The sequence below is a fragment of the Artemia franciscana genome, chromosome 2 (genome assembly GCF_032884065.1).
Source record: "Artemia franciscana chromosome 2, ASM3288406v1, whole genome shotgun sequence".
NCBI lineage: Eukaryota > Metazoa > Arthropoda > Branchiopoda > Anostraca > Artemiidae > Artemia > Artemia franciscana.
The window spans coordinates 34,161,034-34,182,483 of record NC_088864.1 but is presented as its reverse complement, the minus strand read 5'-3'; the positions used below and the strand labels follow the sequence as shown (position 1 = coordinate 34,182,483).

The 21,450-nt window shown below is 35.2% G+C and overlaps 1 long non-coding RNA gene across 1 annotated transcript; it reads left to right on the top strand.

The window, feature by feature from the left end:
- Window positions 1-801: 801 nt before the first annotated feature.
- LOC136040529 (uncharacterized) lies at window positions 802-21,298 on the top strand. Its single transcript, XR_010620797.1, has 3 exons — window positions 802-847; window positions 9,126-9,285; window positions 18,343-21,298. It is a non-coding gene; the product is annotated as an uncharacterized LOC136040529 (long non-coding RNA).
- Window positions 21,299-21,450: the final 152 nt, after the last annotated feature.

Sequence of the window (21,450 nt, the reverse complement as noted above, 5' to 3'; positions counted from 1 at the left end):
AAAGTAAAAGGTCAGGTTTGCATTAGATAAAACTCGGCGATTTCGCAGCACACAAAAACTTGGGAAGGGAGGGTGAGCTCACGCACTTCAATATTATTTTTATAGTCTTACTTAAGATATTTTGAGCTTCTTTCTATCTGGAATGATAATTAGTGACAAATAATTAATCTCAAAGAAATTGTAAGAATAACTTAGGTTTAGTTAATAACCTTTTAATATTCAATTTCATGACTTAAAATTGTTTATAAGCAGGTACTTTCAGCTGCTTTTACAATATTCTATTACTCAGGTGAATGTGGTCCCATTTAATATTACCTGGGTTATGGAGGTGAAGTTTTGGCCCAAAAGGTAAATAGTTCACTAATTTTGATTTAGTAAAATTTTAAGAGATAAAACAGTGAACACAGCAACAAACAGTGTCTCAATATGATTAAGCCAAAAAGCCTCTGTAACCTTAGAAACCCTATTATTATTTTTTCAATTATTAGGAGAGGACTTGCGTTTAATTATACGGGTTTCAGTACTGCCCTAGCTAAAGGAAAGAACTTAAAGCCTCGTCTTGATTGATATCTTTCACCCTGTTAGCAGCAAAGCCAGCTTTGATCGGACAGCTAATCATGGTATTTGAAATTATTGAAGGATGACCAATCATATTGGGCGCCCTGAAATGATTTACTTCCAAATGATGTGGCTGGCAGGGTGAATGACGCCAATCAAGACGTGGTTGAAGGTATGATTTTCGGAATAAGTTACGTTTCTTATTTTGTGGATATCGGAGTTAGTTCGTATTTCATTTGGTAACGCTGATCGGTCAAATTCTAATTTTAAAAAATCTAACATTTTGATTGTAGGTACAATCATAAGACTTGATATCTTAGTAGTTATTTATAAGATTCGGATGTGGCTGTGGTAACTGAGGTTTGGATCTTAGTCAACAAAAATCTTCTTCCTGAGATCACCAGGCAAGAGATTATGGATAATCAACCATCATCATAAGATCTCTTGAAATGAAAACAGCAGGGATAGGACATATTCAGTGGAGTAGGTCCCCAAGTTTGGGGTAGCAATGTATTCCGTGTCAAACACCAATCTAAATCAGCAATAAAAGGCACTAGTGTAGGGCAAACATAATAACAAGATCCTTGAATATAACAAGTGACATAGGCCTAGTCTACAATCACACAGGTAATTTTACCATTGGAAATGAAATTTTCAAGGATGGGTCTACAGTCTAAAGTGGGTCCTGGGAAAGTATTTTGAAGTACCTTTTCACTCCTGTTCCCTCCAGAGGGTACTTATCTTTAAAAATCTTTGTTTTGTAAAAGCCAAACTTTACAAAATAGATAATAGATCTTCTGCTTAAACAAATGACAAACAATATTTTCAGCTTCACAACTTTACTCATTCCCAATTTATGATGTTTCAAAGATCTACAAATACATTTCCTAAATTGGGGGGAAAACCTATAGAAATGCATTTAAAATTATGCTCAAACAACAGAAATTTTATTTTCATAACTAAAACCAAAGAAAAAGAGACTGAAAATTTAAGTATCATGTTGTTTTGTCAAAAATCCTAATGGGTCAAGTTGGCTAGGCAAATTTCTAAGACATAGCCTAGATATCAGAAGAACATTGTAGCTTGGCAATGCCTTCCCAGAGCTTGTTTTTGGCCCTTGATTTATTAAAAAAAGTTTTTGTTTTCCTAATCTAACCACTTTTCAAGATAGGAAAATGTAGCTTGTCTGGAATTTTAACAAAAAGAGTTAAAAATTAGCAATTGCATGCTAGACTCTTAATGACTAGCTCCAATGGGAGAGAAAAGAGTTGACTACCTCTGGTGAACATTTTTTTGATTATTTGACTTGTGTTCTGCTTTATCTTGTATTGATTGGCTATGTGATTTTGCTCATTCATCATCAGCAGTAGAGGGTAGGTTTAAAACACAACCTTTTTTAGGGCAGCACCAAAGGCATTTGCAGGCCCTTCTCCCCTGGGTCACATTCTAGTCTTATCCCCCTGCATACTTGATGCACAGCAGCATAACCCAGCAATCCCTCCCTCCAAATTCTCCTCTGTCCTAGGTATTTATGCATGCCCAGTTGACCCAATCACTCAGTTCACATTACCCAATTCAAACTATCCCCAAACCTACCTTTACTTACATCCCTCCCAAAAATACACATCCCATAGACATAAATTCTCCCTGTGTGTCCTGGAATTTAATAACTGGTTCTGGCCCCCATCCATCTTTTGCCAAAATAAACCTGACTCCTCCCCTCTCAGACACCCTCCACCCTAATTCCCTTTCCCAGCATCATCTTGCCTTACCATCCCTCCCTATAAAGAACACTCCCAATTTGACTTCTTCTTGTATCACCAGGAAACTTTTCCCCCATTCCTTGCACTTTATTCCCTGCAGGTTCCCTACCAATGTGACTATGGTTCAAGAGTCCCTATATGCAAAAATTGTCAACACCATCCCACAGCTCAAATTTAAAACACACCCCAAGAATTACTGAAATTCAGTGACAGTCATGTTTCCCCAGTTGCCTTAAATTTCCAAAATTTTTAATCACTAATACCAAAAGCCTTGACTTTGATAAGCCTGCTGAACTCAAGGTGCTATCAGAATTAAATCAAATTGACATTATTGCTATTACAAAGGCACAGTCTCATGATCAAAGGTTCTTTGTTTGTCAAATTATTCAGAGTTTACAAAGCTCTATCCTTCAAATAACCCACTTGGAAAAAAAAAGAGGTTGGTTCATCTCACCCATGAAGCAGTTTATTACCTTGAAGTACAGAAATCTACTAGAGTCTGATTGAACTGATTTTGCATTTATTAGCTATTGAATTTGAAAGAAACTCTCTAAGAAGAGTGGAAATGGCCTGAATTCTCATGCTTTAAGCACTGGTTTAAGACTGTGATGATTTTCATTCCTGGATATTGTTTAAAGCAAAGGATTCACATATGTTTTTGCTTAAGGTTTTCTATTAAGTCTTAAGAAGGTTTTCTCTTGAAGTGTCTTGTATGGTCCAGAAATCACTACAGGTGCCTAATAAATCAGTTAACTTTTTCATTGATTCTAAAGTTTGATTGAATCTGATTTAATCCAGAAAAAAACTCTGGCTATCCATCTAAAATTCTGTAATGCCACTTTTAATGTTTAAAATTTGTTGCAAAATTTTGTCCAAAATACAAATAGCAAATCAAAATCTTAATTTTTATACAGAAAAAAACGACAAAAACTTTCCAAATATTGCTTTTTATTAGCTAATGTCACTTAAAAACAAACAGAAATCCAGTTAAATTTTTTTTTTGCAAGATAAAGCTGGCATTCTATGATATATTCATCAACACCAAGAATCCTTTCATAATGACATACAACCTTTTCTACTTCCAAAAATCCAGGAAAATCAGAAATTGGGGAGAGAAGTCAAAGGCAGAAAAAACACCAATCAGATGCATGTCTTTCATGAAAGGCTGGTCCATTTCACTCATGAAACAGTCTATTACTTCAAAGTACAGAAGTTTAATGGGGTCTGATTGAACTGGCTGACTGATATTGCGTTTACCATCTGTTGAGTTTTTAAAGTAACTCTCTAAGGTGAATGGAAATGGTCTGACTTCTTATGCTTCAAGCACTGGTTTTAGATTGCGTATAAAACTAGTGTATAAAGTCCTGGATGTTGTTTATATCCAATAATTCAGATATGTTTCTGTTTAAGTTCTTCCATATCAGTTCTCAACTTTTGGTGTTGTATGTATGTTCTGGAAATCAGTGCAAGTGCCTAATAAATCAGTAATCTTATTGTGATTCTGAAGTTTGATTGAATCTAATTGAATCCAGAAAAAATCTGGTCATCCATCAAAATTTCTGTAATGCAACTATTAATCATTAATAATAGTTCATTGCAAAATTGTTAGTAAAAATCGTTAGTAAAAAGTTTATTACAAAATTTTGTTTGAAATACAAATAGCAAACGAAAATCTTAATTTCTCTGCAAAAAGACAACAAACTTTCCAAATATTTATTTTTATGAACTAATTTAAAAAAAACCATGTCACTTAAGAACAAACAGAAATCAGTAAAAAAAAATCCATCAAACAGTTTGTGGTAATGAACTGTAGTAAGGAGCGACCCGGCTCAATAGTAACCAAAACTCTAAAAAATGGAATTTTGATACCAATAGCTACATCAAAAGAATCGAATTTTAATGCTGGTTTTAAATATATAAGTTTCATCAAGTTTAGTCTTACCCATCAAAAGTTACGAGCCTGAGAAAATTTGCGTTATTTTAGAAAATAAGGGGCAACGCCCCCTAAAAGTCATAGAATCTTAACGAAAATCACACCATCATATTCAGCGTATCAGAGAACCCTACTGTAGAAGTTTCGAGCTCCTATCTACAAAAATGTGGAATTTTGCATTTTTTGCCAGAAGGCAGATCACAGATGCGTGTTTATTTTTATTTTTTTTTTTTTTTGTTTGTTTTTTTTTCTTTTTCCCAGGGGTGATCGTATCGACCCAGTTGTCCTAGAATGTTGCAAGAGGGCTCATTCTAACGGAAATGAAAAGTTCTAGTGCCCTTTTTAAGTGACCAAAAATATTGGAGGGCACCTAGGCCCCCTCCCACGCTAATTATTTTCCCAAAGTCAACGGATCAAAATTCTGAGATAGCCATTTTATTCAGCGTAGTCGAAAAAACCTTATAACTATGTCTTTGGGGACGACTTACTCCCCCACAGTCCCCATGGGAAAGGCAACAAGTTACAAACTTTGACCTGTGCTTACATATGGTAATGGTTATTGGGAAGTATACAGGCGTTTTCAGGAGGATTTTCTTGGTTTGGGGGAGGGGTTGAGAAGAGGGGGATATGCTGAGGGAACTTTCCTTCGAGAATTTGTCATGGGAGAAGAAAATTTCCATGAAGGGAGAGCAGGATTTACTGGCATTATTAAAAAAAAACAATTAAAAAATAAAAGGGAAAAAGCTTTTTCAGCTGGGAGTAAGGAACAGCAATAAAACTTAAAACAAACAGAAATTATTACCCATATGGGGGGCTCACCTCCTTCTAATACCTCGCTCTTTACGCTAAAGTATTTTCAGTAATTTCAACTACTTATTCTACGGCTTTTGTGATTCAGGGGGTCATTCTTAATGAATTGGGATAAAATTTAAGCTTTAGTGTAAAGAACGAGGTACTGACGATGGGGTAAATCCCCTCATATATGTAATAAAAACATGAGAATACAAAAGTTCTTTACGTAAGCTAATTTATAAGTTACGTAAATCTTTTACCAATAAAAAGATTCGTAAAAAATTAAAAGTTCTAGTTGCCTTTTTAATTAACCAAAAAATCGGGGGGCAACTAGGCTTCGTCCCCTGCTCTTTTTTTCTCAAAATCATTCGATCAAAATTATGAGAAAGCCATTGAGCCAAAAAAAAAAAAAAAAAAAAAATGCAAATTTTGTTTTGATTATTCCTCTGCGGAGAGCCAAAATCAAAACATGCATTGATTCAAAAACGTTCAGAAATTAAATAAAAAAAACAAGTTTTTTTAACTGAAAGTAAGGAGCGACATTAAAACTTAAAACGCACAGAAATTACTTTGTATATGAAAGAGGCTGCTTCCTCATCAACGCCCCACTCTTTACGCTAAAGTTTTTTACTGTTTTAAAAAGAAGAATTGAGAGAAAGAGTCAAACTTTAGCGTAAAGAGTGGGGCGTTGATGAGGAAGCAGCCTCTTTCATATACGAAGTAATTTCTATGCGTTTTAAGTTTTAATGTCGCTCCTTACTTTCAGTTAAAAAAACTTGTTTTTTTATTTAATCAAACAGTTCGTGGTAACGAACTGTAGTAAGGAGCGATCCGATTCAATAGTAACCAAAACTCTAAAAAATTGAATTTTGATATCAATAGCTACATCAAAAGAATCGCATTTTAATGCTGATTTTAAATATATAAGTTTCATCAAGTTTAGTCTTACCCATCAAAAGTTACGAGCCTGGGAAAATTTGCCTTATTTAGGAAAATAGGGGGAAACACCCCCTAAAAGTCGTAGGATCTTAACGAAAATGACACCATCAGATTCAGCGTATCAGAGAACCCTACTGTAGAAGTTTCAAGCTCCTATCTACAAAAATGTGGAATTTTGCATTTTTTGCCAGAAGACAAATCACGGGTGCGTGTTTATTTGTTTTTTTTTTTTTGTTTTTTTGTTTTTTTTTTCCCAGGGGTCATCGTATCGACCAAGTGGTCCTAGAATGTCGCAAGAGGGCTCATTCTAACGGAAATGAAAAGTTCTAGTGCCCTTTTTAAGTGACCAAAAAAATTGGAGGGCATCTAGGCCCCCTCCCACGCTCATTTTTTTCCCAAAGTCAACAGATCAAAATTTTGAGATAGCCATTTTGTTCAGCATAGTCGAAAATCATAATAACTATGTATTTGGGGGTGACTTACTCCCCCACAGTTCCTGGGGGAGGGGCTGCAAGTTACAAACTTCAACCAGTTTTTACATATAATAATGGTTATTGGGAAGTGTACAGACGTTTTCAGGGGGATTTTTTTGGTTTTGGGGGTAGGGTTGAGGGAGGGGGCTATGTGGGAGGAACTTTCCTTGGAGAAATATGCCATGGGGGAAAAAATTCAATGAAAAGGGCGCAGGACGAATCTGGTCACGTTAGAAAAAACGTCAAATTCAGAGCTTAATATACAATGCTGGGTGTTCGGAGCCTCTCTATTATGGAGTATAATTTGAAAATAACACAACTATACGAGCGATAAAACATATATACCACAACCATAACTCAACTAACGAAAGAACTGCTAAGAGATAACACAACTATAAAGTGAAAACAGGTGAAAACTAACGGGAAAATAAACGAACTAAGAGGTGGAAGGGGCCCAGAGAAAAAATATAATCATTTTTCAATTTTGAGCCTAACTTCCGCAAAGGAGTAATAATGTCAGAAGCCCCGAAATACCGAATTATTTTCTTTTCAAACAGTTCGTGGTAAAGAACTGTAATAAGGGGCGACCCGGCTCAATAGTAAACGGAACTCTAAAAAACGGAATTTTGATGCTAAAAGATACATCATATGAATCGAATTTTCACGCTGATTCTAAATATATAAGTTCCAATTAATTTAGTTTTTGTCATCAAAAGTTACGAGCCTGAGAAAATTTGCCCTATTTTGGAAAAAAGGGGGAAACATCCCCTAAAAGTCATAGAATCTTAACGAAAATCACACTATCGCATTCGGCATATCAGAGAACTCTATAGCAAAAATTTCAAGCTCCTATCTAAAAAAATGTGGAATTTCATATTTTTTGCCAGAAGACAAATCACGGGTGCGTGTTTATTTGTTTGTTTGTTGTTGTTTTTTTCTTTTCCCCAGGGGTCATCGTATCGACAAGGTGGTCTTAGAGTGTCGCAAGAGGGCTCATTCTTACGGAAATGAAAAGTTCTAGTGCCCTTTTCAGTGATAAAAAAATTGGAGGGCAAATAGGCCCCCTCCCACGCTAATTTTTTTCCAAAAGTCAACAGATTAAAATTTTAAGATAGCCATTTTGTTCCGCATAGTCGAAAACCATAATAGTTATGTCTTTGGGAATGACTTACTCCCCCACAATTCCTGGGGGAGGGGCTGCAAGTTACAAACTTTGACCAGTGTTTACATATAGTAATGGTTATTGGGAAGTGTACAGACGTTTTAGCCAAAAAAAAATTAATATACTAATTTCATTTCAATAATTTATGTGCGGAGAGCCAAAATCAAACATGCATTAATTCAAAAACGTTCAGAAATTAAATAAAAAAAACTAGTTTTTTTAACTGAAAGTAAGGAGCGACATTAAAACTTAAAACGAACAGAAATTACTCCGTATATGAAATGGGTTGTCCCCTCCGCAGTCCCTCGCTCTTTACGCTAAAGTTTTTAATTGTTTTAAAAAGTAGAATTGTGGCAAAGAGTCAAACTTTAGCGTAAAGAGCGAGGGACTGCGGAGGGGACAACCCATTTCATATACGGAGTAATTTCTGTTCGTTTTAAGTTTTAATGTCGCTCCTTACTTTCAGTTAAAAAAACTAGTTTTTTTTATTTAATATAAGCAAAGACCAGCAAAGAAACAAACTGTATTTGAAAAGTTTTATCCGTTTATAGAAATATTAAGTCCAAAATTACCAAAACTTCCAGGAATGAACATCATTATTAAACAGTCAGTTTACTTTCATTAATTCTTTTCAGTAGTCTTAGGCCTAGTTGATATGATGATCTTTGTTTTTCTTTTTTATTGATGTTATGACAAATAAAAACGCACTGTTCGAAATAAAAGCTGTTTTCAGTAGAGCACAATTGATGCTCTGGCCTTTCGACGGCTTATGGGGTGTTAGCCTACTCCTGTTTGTCATGATTTCTTTTCATTAATTTTTTGATGGTTATTTCTTTTTGTTTCAAATTTAAAGTATTATCTTAATTTATTTATACTTGTTGTTGGTTAAATGGAGCTCTGTGCTTTTCTTTGAAAACTTCTTTTATGAAAATTTTTTTCTTTTAATTAATGGACAATAAGAAGGTGCATAGTCTTGCACGTTTACCATTTACCTAGCTATGCAATAGAACAAGGTACATGTTCACTCACTTGTTTTCTCTACAATTTCCTAAGCTTTGGAAGTAGGGAAGTAGCAGAGGTTTGAGTGGGCAAACATATTCCTAGGGTATAATCTAGGCTATGAATTCAATTCAGAGGGTTTTATTCTCCTAAATCAGCCTTTTTTCAAGATTGTAAAACACTCATCTAGATTTTTACCCAATAGCCTACCAAAGAAAATGCAAAGGTTGGGTTTTACCACCACCTGTATATATAAAGATTGTCCTCACTATCTTCCCCTCCCTCCAAGGGCCTCATAGCTACAGGATATTTAGAGAATCATGTGAACACTGTATCAGAATCAAAAAGAGCCGTTTTTCATAAAAATCTCCCAACTTTCCACAGGCTTCTTTACGCCTCCTCTGGTTTTGTGGTACTATGAGATGTGTGGGGGGAGTGATACCAGGATGGGTTGGTTTGATATATCTTTGTTGATTAAAATTATATCTCTGAATTTTCTTTCATAGGCAAATGCAGATAGTTTGAACTGGTGCACCTTCACAAGGCATTTCCTGTGCCCAAATTACCCTATTGGCTGCTCTGCATTGCATCTTTTCTATGAGCTCAATATCCTTTTCATGAGAAATAATGCCAAGGATGCTCTGAAGTCCAATTAAAGGAGTAGTGGTAATAGTAGCATGTACATATTACCTTTTGGTCAATCAATCTCCTCCCTTGTCATCCCCTGAAAGTTCCAATATTAATACTTTGTCACTCTTGAGATTCACCCTTTTGCTAAGTAGTAGTAATAGTAGCATGTGCATATAAACTTTTGGTCAATTGATTACATCTCTCATAATTCCCTGAAAGTTCTGGTGTTAATACTCCATCACTCCTGAGATACACCCTTTTGCCAACTCCTAAGCACATAATATGTTTTGATTTAGTTCAACACTTTGGGCACAAAAGGTCAAACATGTCTCTTTCCCAATAACATGTACTATATGTAATTATTAGGCAAATTTTATAAATTACAACCCTTGCTGCAAGGGCTGGGGGGAGGGGGCTTATCCCCAGAGACATAGTTTTTAGAGCTTTCAACTATGCAGGAAAAGCTACCTATCTAAAATTTTTTTCAGATGTCTTCAGGAAAAAAAGATGCATGAGAGGGGGACGGGTTACCCTGCAGTTACTTTTGACTTAAAAAAAAAGCTTTTAAAAATGCCCCTTCCAAAGTTTCTATGAAAACTTTCTGATGTGAAGTAGGCCTACCTTGGTGCAAAAAAAAGATAGAAATAAATAATACTTTGTGCCCTCATTGCTTTTTACTTAGGTAATGCTACTGTGCTGTTTATAGGCTAATCCTGAGTTGTGATGATGATTAGATTTTTTTTTTTCGATGTTATGAGAAATCAAAATGTGGCTCAAAATAAAAATCGTTTTCAATAAAGTGCAAATTATGTTTTGGTCTTTGAAGACACATGGGCTGTTAGTCCTACTCCTCTTTGTGGTAGCTTCTGCTGGTTTTGAGTTTGATTTGAATATTTTTTTGTTTCTGTTTTGTCTCTGTTTTTTTTCTGTGTTATTTTTTTAGTTTGAATTTTTGTGTGTGGTTATTTCATTTAATTTTGAATATCGTTGATTCTTCGGTTGTGATTTATGGTAGTTTTGTTCTTGAAACATTCTTCAACTTTATTTCTGCTCATCATTGGTTTAATGCAGCTCTTCAGTGTTCTTAGAATTTTTTTTTTTTTTTTTTTTTTAAGAAAAAACTTTAAAAAAATTAAAACTGCATAAGGATAAGACCTTCACAAAATCTTTTCTATCGCCTGAATCAAGCGCCTGTTCATATTCTATAAAACTGAGGGCTAAGAATGTCTGACGGTTTTGGTACTTCTCAATTATTAATATAAGAGTGCAAATTTAGTTGACACATCTTCTCCCCTTCCTAAAAACCGTCCTGTTCTTCTCTTAAAGCTTTATATACATGATCTCTAAGTCTAAAAACTATCATCATACTAATTAATTTGCTTTCTACTGAAAACAAGTTAACATCTCTATAATTACTACACCTACTCTTAGTATCATCATACTAAGTAATTTGCTTCTACAGAAACCAAGTTAACATCTCTATTATTACTACACCTACTCTTACACCATTCTTAAAATGATTTCTAATTAAAGTTTTCCTAAAACCGCTAGGTACTTTCCTTTTTCAAAATCATGATCATAATTTTACTAATATATCTTTAACTTTACAATCGCCATATTTCAGAAACTCGTTTACCAAACATTTAGCACCTACATTGCACAAGCTCCTGGGCCAAAGGGCCCTCATGGACTAAACAATAGTAAATTGGGCCAAAAAGTTATTTTCCCTAAACTTTTATCCTGAAGTTGTTAGTTGTAGAAAAATTTGGTCCATCTAAAAATGAGGATTTAAAATGAGCCAAAGATTTTTTTTCCTAACAGCATGGGGCCCAAGTAAACCCTGTTGTAGAATTTTTTTTTTTTTATTGTGGGCTCAGGATCCGAAAAATAGGCCATTTCTTCTGATTGGCGTAAAACTTATATGGTTAAAAGTTTAAAACAATGTGATATGTAACCCATTGTGGACTCAAAACGGCCACAAAATTTGACCTCAAAATGGCCCAACAACCTTTTATCCAAACAGCTTGAAACTTAAATCTAAAATCAATCAACCAAGGAGTGGTAATGTGCAAAAGAAAAACAAATCGGTTGAGAATGTGTGGGAACCACAAAAATGTGGAAAAAACGTTTTACTTTATATTATTATTATTTGTAATTTTTAAGCCAAGTTACCACTATACAGTAATAATTGAAAATAACTTCGGTTTGTCTGAAAACACGGTCCAAAAAACTGGATTTTTCCAATCAGTTTGAAACTTATATCGGTATAACCCTTTGGGTAAGGAAATCTGAATGCACAAAAAGAAAAGATTAGTTCACTTGAAAACTGAAACTAAGAATAGTCCCAAAACTTTTTTGTCAAACAACTTGAAACTTGCATTCACAAGTCTCTGAGGCAAAGGGACCCTAAAAATAGACTTGTTGCGTATGCTCCTCCCTGAAACTAGGGCTGGAAATTTTTACCCGAAAACGGGAAATTTTTTTTAGGGAATATTTCGAAAATTCTGTTAGTAAGTGCCTGAGCCAAGTAGATCATAATCCAGAAAGCACAATTGGGAACTAAATTTTAGTGCATTGATTCATAAAGTCCGAAGTTAGAACCGATTTTTTTTTTGTCACCTTGAAAATTACTGGGGATGTAGACTTGTCCAAGGCCTTAAAGAAAGTTTTGTTCCATTAGTCTGTAGCACTCTAGCCTGAACCACAAGATTTTGTTTTCTCCAATGCTTTAACTTGCAGCACGTATAGACTAGGTCAAGGAAAATTCAGTGAAGATAAAGAAAATAATATAGTATTTTATAGGACAAAAAGAAAATCCGAAAATGTTTTATAATTAAATTTTCTATGATTAGATTGAAACAAGGCATGTACAGGGCATATAAAAAAGGGTAAAGAAGCTATTAAGACAACAAAAAATTGGGAAAAAATTCTACTTGTATTACTTCGTGAAGTCTACAGGGTATGTGCACTGGGTAAAATGGACCTCAATGAAAGGTTGAAAGGTCAAATGAAAGGGCGATCGTATATACTTAGGAGGAGCTTCATTGGATTGGTAATCAGCTCTCGTATTAGAGCGATGTGGGCACAATGTATTATTTATTTTGTTTTATTCCTTCTTTTTTTTTGTTTAGACCAGGGTACTTCGTATCAAAGGAGTTGTCGTAGAAACTTTGAAAACAGCTCATTCGATTGGAAATTGAAAGGGCTAGTGCTCTTTTTAGTAGTCAAAAAGTTGGAGGGCAACTAACCCCCCTCCCATACTCACCATTTCCCCAAGCACATTCAGTAAAAATTTTAAGATTCAACGTAGCTCGAAGATCTGGAAATTATGTCCTTGTGGATGACAACTCCTCTTCCCCTACAGCCCTCAGGGCAAGGGTTGTAAGTTATGCCCTGGGGACATTTATGTAGAAAGGGTGATTGTATAAACTTTGGAGGGGGGCTTATTGGATTAGTAATAAAAAGTTTTAGTGGCCTCTTTGAGCTTCGGAGTGATGGGGGGGTTGATACCCCCCCCCACACACACAGACACCGATTTTCCCGAAAGGTTGCATTTTCCCAAAATGCACCTGATACAAATTTTAGACGGCCATTTCTTGTCGTAGAAACTTCTAAAAGGGCTTGTTATATTGTAAATTGAAGTGGCTAGTGCCCCTTTTGATACTCGAAAGTGATTAGAGGGCAACTAACCCCCCTCTTACGTTCACTATTTCCCCAAACTCATCCAATCAAAATATTGAGATGGCCATTCTGTTCGGCGTAGTCAAAAGGTTCGGAAATGACGTTTTTGAGGATGACAACCCCCCACAGCTCTGAGGGTAAGGGTTGTAAGATATGCCCTGGCGGCATATAAAGTTAGTATAGAAAGGATGGTCGTAAAAACTTCAGAATGGTCTTATTGGATTATAAATCAGATGTTCCAGCGGCCTTTTTAAGATTCTGAGTGGTCAGAAGGTGGATACTCCCTCCCACACCTCTTATATTCCCGAAATGTATCTGATTGAAATTCTGAGATGGCTATTTGTCATCATAGAAACTTCGAAAAGAGCTCATCTGATTGGAAATTGAAAGGGCTCGTGCTCCTTTTAATAGGTGTGATCGGATGGCAACTAACCCCATTCCCATGCCCATCATTTCTTCAATCACATCCTATCAAAATTTTGAGGTAGCTATTTTGTTCAACTTTCTTGAAAGGACCGGAAATTATGTAGTTGAGGATGACAACCACGCTACAGCCCTTAGGGCAAGGGTTATAAGTTTTGCTCTGGGAGCATATAAGGTATATATAGGAATCTGATCGTATAAACTTCAGAGGGGGATCATTAGATTGGTTTTCAAAAGTTCTAGTGCCCTTTTTAAGATTCAGAGCGATTGGAGGGTGGATATCCCCCACACACCTCATATTTTCCTTAAATGTGTGTGAGAGAAATTTCGTGATGACCATTTGTTGTCGAAGAAACTTCAAAAACAGCTCATTTGATTGGAAATTGAAAGGGCTAGTGCCATTTTTAATAGTCAAAGTGACTGGAGGGCGACTAACCCACCTCTCACGCCCACCATTCCCCCAAACAAATCCAATAAAAAATTTGAGATAGCCATTTTGTTCAACGTAATTGTAAGGTCTGGAAATTCTGTCTTTGAGGATGACAAACCCCCACAGACCTCAGGGCAAGAGCTCTAAGTTATGCCTTTTGGGTATATAGGGTATATAGAAAGGGTGATCGTATAACCTTTGGAAGTGACACACTGGATTGGTAATCAGAAGATTCATTGTTTTTTTTTAAGATTCAGATTGATTGGAGGTTCGATACCCCTCCCCCCACATACCTTATATTTTCCCGAAATGCTTCTGATTTTAATTTTGAGATGGCCATTTGTTGTTGTAGAAACTTCGAAAACAGCTCATTCGATTGGAAATCGAGAGGGCCTGTGCCTTTTTAAAAGTCGAAAGTTATTAGAGGGCAAATAACCCCCCTTCCACGCCCAGCATCTCCCCGAACACATCCCAATTTTTTTTAAGATTGCCATTGTGTTCAGCGTGATTGAAAGGCCTGGAATTCATGTATTTGAGGATGCCCACCCCCCACAGCCCTCGGGGCAAGAGTTGTGTGCTATACCTTGATGCAACAACGTACCTTTTTAAGACTTGGAGTTATTGGAGGGTGGATAACCCTCCTCCATATCTCGTATTTTACCGAATTGTATCTGATAAAATTTTCAGCTGGCCATTCGTTGTCGTAGAAACTTCGAAAACAGTTCGTCCGATTGGAAATTGAAAGAGCCAGTACCCTTTTTAATAGTAAAAAGTGGTTGGAGGGCAACTAACCCCCTCCTCATTCACCATTGTCCCAAACACATCCAATCAAAATGTTTAGGTAGCCATTTTTGTTCCAAGTAATTGAAAGGACTGGATATTATGTTTTTGAGAATGATAAACCCCTCCCCCACAGCCCTCAGGGAAAGGTATATAAGATATATATGGAAGGGGCTATCGTATAAAATTTAGATGGGGCTGATTGGATTGGTAATCAGAAGTTCTAGTTCCCCTTTTAAGATTCAGAGTGATCTGAAGGTGGATATTCCCCACCCCTCCAACCCTCGTATTTTCCTGTAATGCATCTGATAGAAATTTTGAGATGGCCATTTGCTGTCGTAGGAACTTCGAAAAAGGCTCATTTGATTGGAAATTGAAAGGGCTTGTGGTGTCAGTTTAGTATAGACCTACATATACTGATATATATTCCTTAAAGTCTTAATAATTTTCAATTTATAAAAGTTACAAAATTTAAAACATTTTAAAGGCATTTTGTTTATCTAAATAATACAATAAATACTCGATTCAACCTCAAAACGATCAAAAATTAACGTGAGTAGGGCTGACAACCCCCACGCCTTCTTAAACCAGTACATAATTTGCTCTTTACCGAAAACAAAATGCATTTGAAAGGATTTCACTGTGTTTTTACCTGTTTAAATTGTTTTCACTAGATATATCAAGGGGGGAGTCCTCCCCCTTACACTCTAATTACAGCGTGAGTGTCTATTTTTAAGAGTAACAAGAGATTGGAGGGCAAGCAGGCCTTCTCAAAAGCCTCTTCATTTTCTAAAGGGATTCAGTCAAAATTTTGAGACGGCCATTTTGTTCAGTATAGTAGAACGATCCTGCAACTATGTCTTTAGGGATATTAGGCATATCAACTCCACAATTATGCGATTGGCCCATTATACTTTAAAACCAAATGTTGCTCTAAAAATAAATACAAAGGCATTGTGTTAAATGGTTGCCAATAAGACACCTGAGCAATATATTGAGAACGACTGGGGGTATTAAGTTGAAACTTTTGGGGATACTACTATTTCTACTTCTGTTCTTATAATTTAAATAAATAGAAACAGTGTAGGTGTATCCAGGTTATGAAAGAGCATAGATAGAATCTTTTGAGAATGATATTAAGTTTTATTTTTCAGCTCAACTTCAGAAGCTATAAAATTAAATTAAATAATATTATTTGTGTCAGGATTAAAAATTGCTTAAAAAGTTTCTCCAACATACAAATAGCAACCCATAATATGGATTCCTATAGGAGAGAACTGAAAAGATGTACACTATTTTTGTTCCATGAAAAAGAATATGTCAATTAAAAACGAACAGAAACTAGACCTACGTTGCCTGGGCAACGTGAAGTGTTGCGGCAACCTTTGTCTGGCTTCGCCGATAAAAGTGTTGCGAGAGCAACACTTTGGTTTTGTTTCTTCGCTATCGGTTAAATTCTGAAGTTGTCAAAACTATCAAAGCAGAACACAATCAGTAATCACATGATCAAGTTCTTCAGCGTTGAAAAAACAACAGCAAAAGAATATCGGAAGAAGGGACTAAATTGAGTTTGCAGCCAGTTGAACTTTATCCTTTTCAATCGTAGACATCGTGACCGATGGAAACTTGGAACATTATCTTATATAATCTAGTTGGTATTATAAAGCTATTCGTGACTTTTCAGGATCAAATACCATAGATGTGCACCAATTTACACAAATTTTTAGCCTCTGATGAACCTCCTCTAGCAACCGATTCTTACTTACAAGTCCCTCTCCCGTGATATACATCCAAGTTCACCGGAAACAAATAATGGGTACACCAACTAGCAAAAGTTGCAAACCCCTTGTCGCTGAAGTCATTGTAGCCTAATAGCCGATTATTACTTACAACTCCCCTACATGTCTTACAATCGGGAACCAAGTTGTTCTTACCATCAATTACACCAGAAACAGATAATAGGTACACCAATCAGCAAAAGTTGCAAACCCCTCATTGCCAAAGATGATTATAAGCTAATAATCGACTGTTGCTTGGAAGTCCCCTACATATCTCACAATTGGTATCGGCCTATTTTTAGTTCAAGTGTGTACCTTACCACTGAAGTTGTCAACCCCTTGAAACTTTCAAACTGGTGTATGTCATGAAGGAATTTTTGTAACAAAAAATGGATGACATATACTTTGATCAGCTCATCAAGGTCTATCGAATGTCATTGAAAAAAAAATTCTATCTGTCTTAGTTCAAAAGTTGACTTTTTTGCCGGAGGCCAACTTTCTAACACCACCACTTAGAAAGGAGCAAAGGATAAGCTCTAATTTCTTTAGCAATGAGAGAACTTTTAAAGTTTAAGAGGTATATCTGATACCATTTCTCTATTGCAATCCCAAGTAGAAAAAAAAAGAATGGTAAAGTCAGCTGAAATCACGAACAGAAATGGCTAGAAACAATAGATGGCAGCATTTTCGGACCCGTGGGAAAATCGCACTCTTTGTTTCTGTAAATTTTTCTATTTATCACTCAAAGAAGATATATTGGCTGTGGGGCCGGGGAACTACCGTATACATTTAACACTTATAGATTTTAGTCCATCTTCAATTTGAAACTGGTGCCTGCCTGCTTGCCTGCTAGAACGGAGCTTTCCACTCGAAAGCAGAAACATGGTTTGATGAAACGAAAGCTTGGCTGCACAACTTCAGATACTCCTCTCTGACATAGGCTATATAACTCCACTTCACTTCGCACACCATAGGCTCTGGCTCGAGGACAAGCAAAAACCATCCTTTTTGGCCCCAGGCAAGAGTTCTACGGAGCTTTCCAAAATGTAATGTCATATTCATCAATCCGGCCTGAGGTCCACACTTTCCGTAAAAACCGCACAGGTTAGACCCTTACCAGTTTCCAGGAATAAGCTGAGATCGGCGGCATAGGAAAAAAAAAAAAAAAAAAAAAAAAAAAAAACCGGGACAAAACCAAAGTGTTGCTCTCGCAACACAATTAATTTAAAAACCTTTTTCCACAAGACAAGTTTTTCAAAGAAAAGTAATGAGCCCCATTAAGCCAAGAATGAGCAGAAATAAAGTCAAATAATCTTTCAATCGTTAAACTACCACAAGTCGCTATCAATAAATAAATGAAACTCGAAACGAACAGAAATCACAGAAATAGCAGAGTCAAACTAAAAACGAGCAATAATTAAAATCAGTAGGGCTGACAACCCCTATGCCTTCTCAAGACCAGAACACAATTTGTGCTTTACTGAAAATAAAATACATTTGTAATATTTTCACCTTTCTTACTTTCATCAATGAAAACTTATCAAAACCTTAACGAAGAAATGTCAGTATATGTCAATTTAACTGACAGTTCACGGTTTTTTTTTCTTTAGAAAAGTTCAGATTGTGTTCTCGTCTTGAGAAGGCATAGGGGTCATCAGCCCCATTTATGTTAACTTTTGCCTGTTTTGAGTTTGACTTGGCTATTTATAGTAATTTCTGTTCATTTTGAGTTTCATTTGCTTATTGAGTATTGTGTGGTAGTTTTACTGTTGGAAGATCATTTGACTTCATTTTTGCTCATTCTTGGCTTAATGGAACTCTTTACTTTTCTTTGAAAAACTTGTCTTGTGGGAAAGGTTTTTTAAATTAATTTCATGAAAAAATTATTAATGTACTAGTTTGTAAGAAATGTTTTGTTTTGTTGATAATAAGAATATTACAGAGATTTTGCTTGTAGATAAACCGGTATCTTATATAGCTGGTGTATTTTTTCTCTTGCAGTTAGTTTCACGATGTTCTTCTCATGTCAGAAAGAGTTTTCAAAGGAATTTGTTGTGTTGCTGTCGTGTTTTGTGTCACTTATTCTCATATATATTGTAACTACATCTGCAAACGGAAATGGAATACGGTATAAAATAGTATGTTGTGGTAGATGCGGGATGTGTAATAGTTTAAACTGTGACATATATGTTCTTAGCGAATTAGGACATTTAAAGTGCAAAATATTAAGACCTGTTTCTTGCTCTTCAAAAAATCTAATTTATCTGTTAACATGTAGTCTATGCAAAATGAAATATGTTGGTGAAACTGGACAAACCTTACGCCGTCGATTTATGACACATAAGAAGTCTATTGAAAGACTTGACATGACTACCATACTTGTGCACCATTTTAATGGAAAATGTGTACTTGCCAATCTCTCTGTTCAAGTTCTAGAAACAGTTGAAATAATGGACGATATAAAAATACAAAAACAGCTAAGACGCAGTAAAGAGCAAGCATGGATCAAATTGTTGAACACAGGTTGGCCCTTTGGGTTAAATCAACGTGTTACTAGATAAAGTGTTTTTATTAGTTAAATTAATTTTCCTAAGCTCTAGCTATTTAATATTGCTGTGATATATTTTTCTTTGAAGGTGGGGGATTTAAGACAAAAAGTATACAGCAGGGATTGGGAAAGGGGGTAAGAGAAAAATGTTTAAACATTAGACCATTTATTTAAAAAGTTTGCAAGACTATGTGTATATTTTTCAGGGAGGGTGAAACTCGCTCTCCCCCTCCCCCTCTGTAGATACCCACTTAAGGTCGCTTCATCAATAGTTAATTAAAGTGTAATTGAAAAAGTAAATTATACTTGTACTTATAGGGCACAGCTGCTTGAAGAATTTACGTAACTAATTCTTAGGGAAGGTTTATATACTGTTGTGTTGTGTCGTCTTGTGCATGCGGCTAAATAGCTTCCAGATGCACTAATAATAACTATTGTCATATTCGTACCATCAAGGCTAACACCAGACAAAATTTTTATGTTCACTAAAAATAACTTCCTTCAGGGAGGGAATGTTTACCCTTTTTATCTGATTTATGCTAAAACCATAGAACTCTACAAAATCTTTAATAAAACTGGAATTTTTTTCTATTTTTCGCATTTTCGATAGTTATACGAAGTACCCTTTTCTAAAGGTCTAATTCAAAAAGCCGTTTCTATGGTGATGACTGTGCTCCGACAGTCTCATTAATGTAATACACAAGTCTTAGTGTTTTGTACTATAAGTATAAAAATGCCCCTAGAACCAACAGTTTAGAAAATGGACTGGAAACTGTCATAGAATTATTACTTTTTTTTTGAAAAAAAATTAACAGAATCAGGCCTTATCGAGGTTTCTAGGGACAGAGTTGTGAATGAAAAATCTGTAGTATCTGTTATGTTTTTTTTTCTCTGTTGTTTTCTGTTTTTGTTGTTTTAATGTGAAAATTCCCTCTCTCTCTCTCTCTCTCTCTCTCTCTCTCTCTCTCTCTCTCTCTCTCTCTCTCTCTCTCTCTCTCTCTCTCTAAAAAAGAAATTTTCGAAGAAAAATAAAGACCTAATTCAAGCTTTAAAAGAACAGAAATAACTACCAACAAATCAATGAGACCCAAAACTGACAAAAAATAAAATGGATAATTGAGCCAAACATTTCCTTTTGTGTAATTGTAGTGCTTGTAGTATGCTATGAATTCGATTTTCTTTTGTTTGTCACTTTCCATCTTTCTTATGACGACGCGTGACCACGAAGTTATATTTGGGACACGAATAATAATGCATTAAATGTATCGCGTTTTCATTTATGTAGTTATTGTGTTGGTATTTTGTTATGAACTTTATTTTGTTCCATTCGCCATTTTCCGTCTTTCTCTTTTTTGTATGCTTTACTCTGTTTATCATTGTATTTACATTGGGTCATAAATAAATTCAATTCAGTTCAATAAAAAGAAAAGGCATTTTACCTGTCAAACGGCTTAAATGTCATTTTTATTTCGCTGAAAGCGAATGTTCTTTGAACAGTGTGGTTTTATTTGTCAAAACATCAGCAACAACGGAAAAAAAGAAAATCATCCATAATAATGCAAATGATTGTAATGAACTAATGGAAGTAGACAGATTGTTTAATAAATGATATTTATTTATGGTAGTCTCAGCAAATCTTGATTTGTTGATGCTGTAGATTAGAAAATGTTTAAAATATGTTTTGTTTTTAGTAAAGCGAAAATGGCTTTCAGGCCTTTGGAAGGCTTAATAGGTAGTACTTCCACTCCTGTTTGTTCTAATTTCTACTCATTTTAAAATTTTGCCCATTGATTCCCTTTAATTTCTGTTTCTTTTATGACTTATTTTATTTATCTATAGGAATATTTGTTCTTTTAAGATTTGATAAGATTATTTATATTTAATTTCTGTTCGCCTTGGGTCTCATCTATTCATTAATAGTAATTCCCGATTGTTATATGTTTGAATTGTCGTAGAGCATCACTGTTCCTCTTCTTAGGTTATAGTATGGCTCTTGACGTCTCTTTAAGAAAATTCTTTTATCATTTTTTTTTTCAAATTTGTCTTGTTCTATTTTCATTGACACGATTGTATTTTTGGTTAATATTAGAAACATTTACAAGACTTTTTCAGCTTTTTGCTTAAGAATCAAATTATTTGATAATAATTTAAATGTTGGACAAAATTTTGACATCCAGTCAAAGTTATCAACTTAACAGTAGTTTTCTCCAATAAATTTTTTAACAATAGTTTTACCAATCGAATTTTGGGTAGATGGACATTAATTGTTATTAATCATCCGAATTTTAAGTCGTTGTAATTTTTGGTTTTCTATAGGGCTGAAGCTGGATCTATTGTTTTGTTGAAATAATATTTTCATGTTAAACCTTGTTGTAATCGTTAGTTTATTAAATAAATGTATGTCAAGGTTTTGTTTTCGTTCTGTTTTGTTGTCGTAAAAACAAGATAATGATAATTAGGACATTGCGAATTAATACAACGCAATTTGTTCCCTTAATTTTCTGCTCGTAATTGCGGTTCTATTGGTCGGGGTATTTTCATCGAGTCGGGTGCAAGGTGTG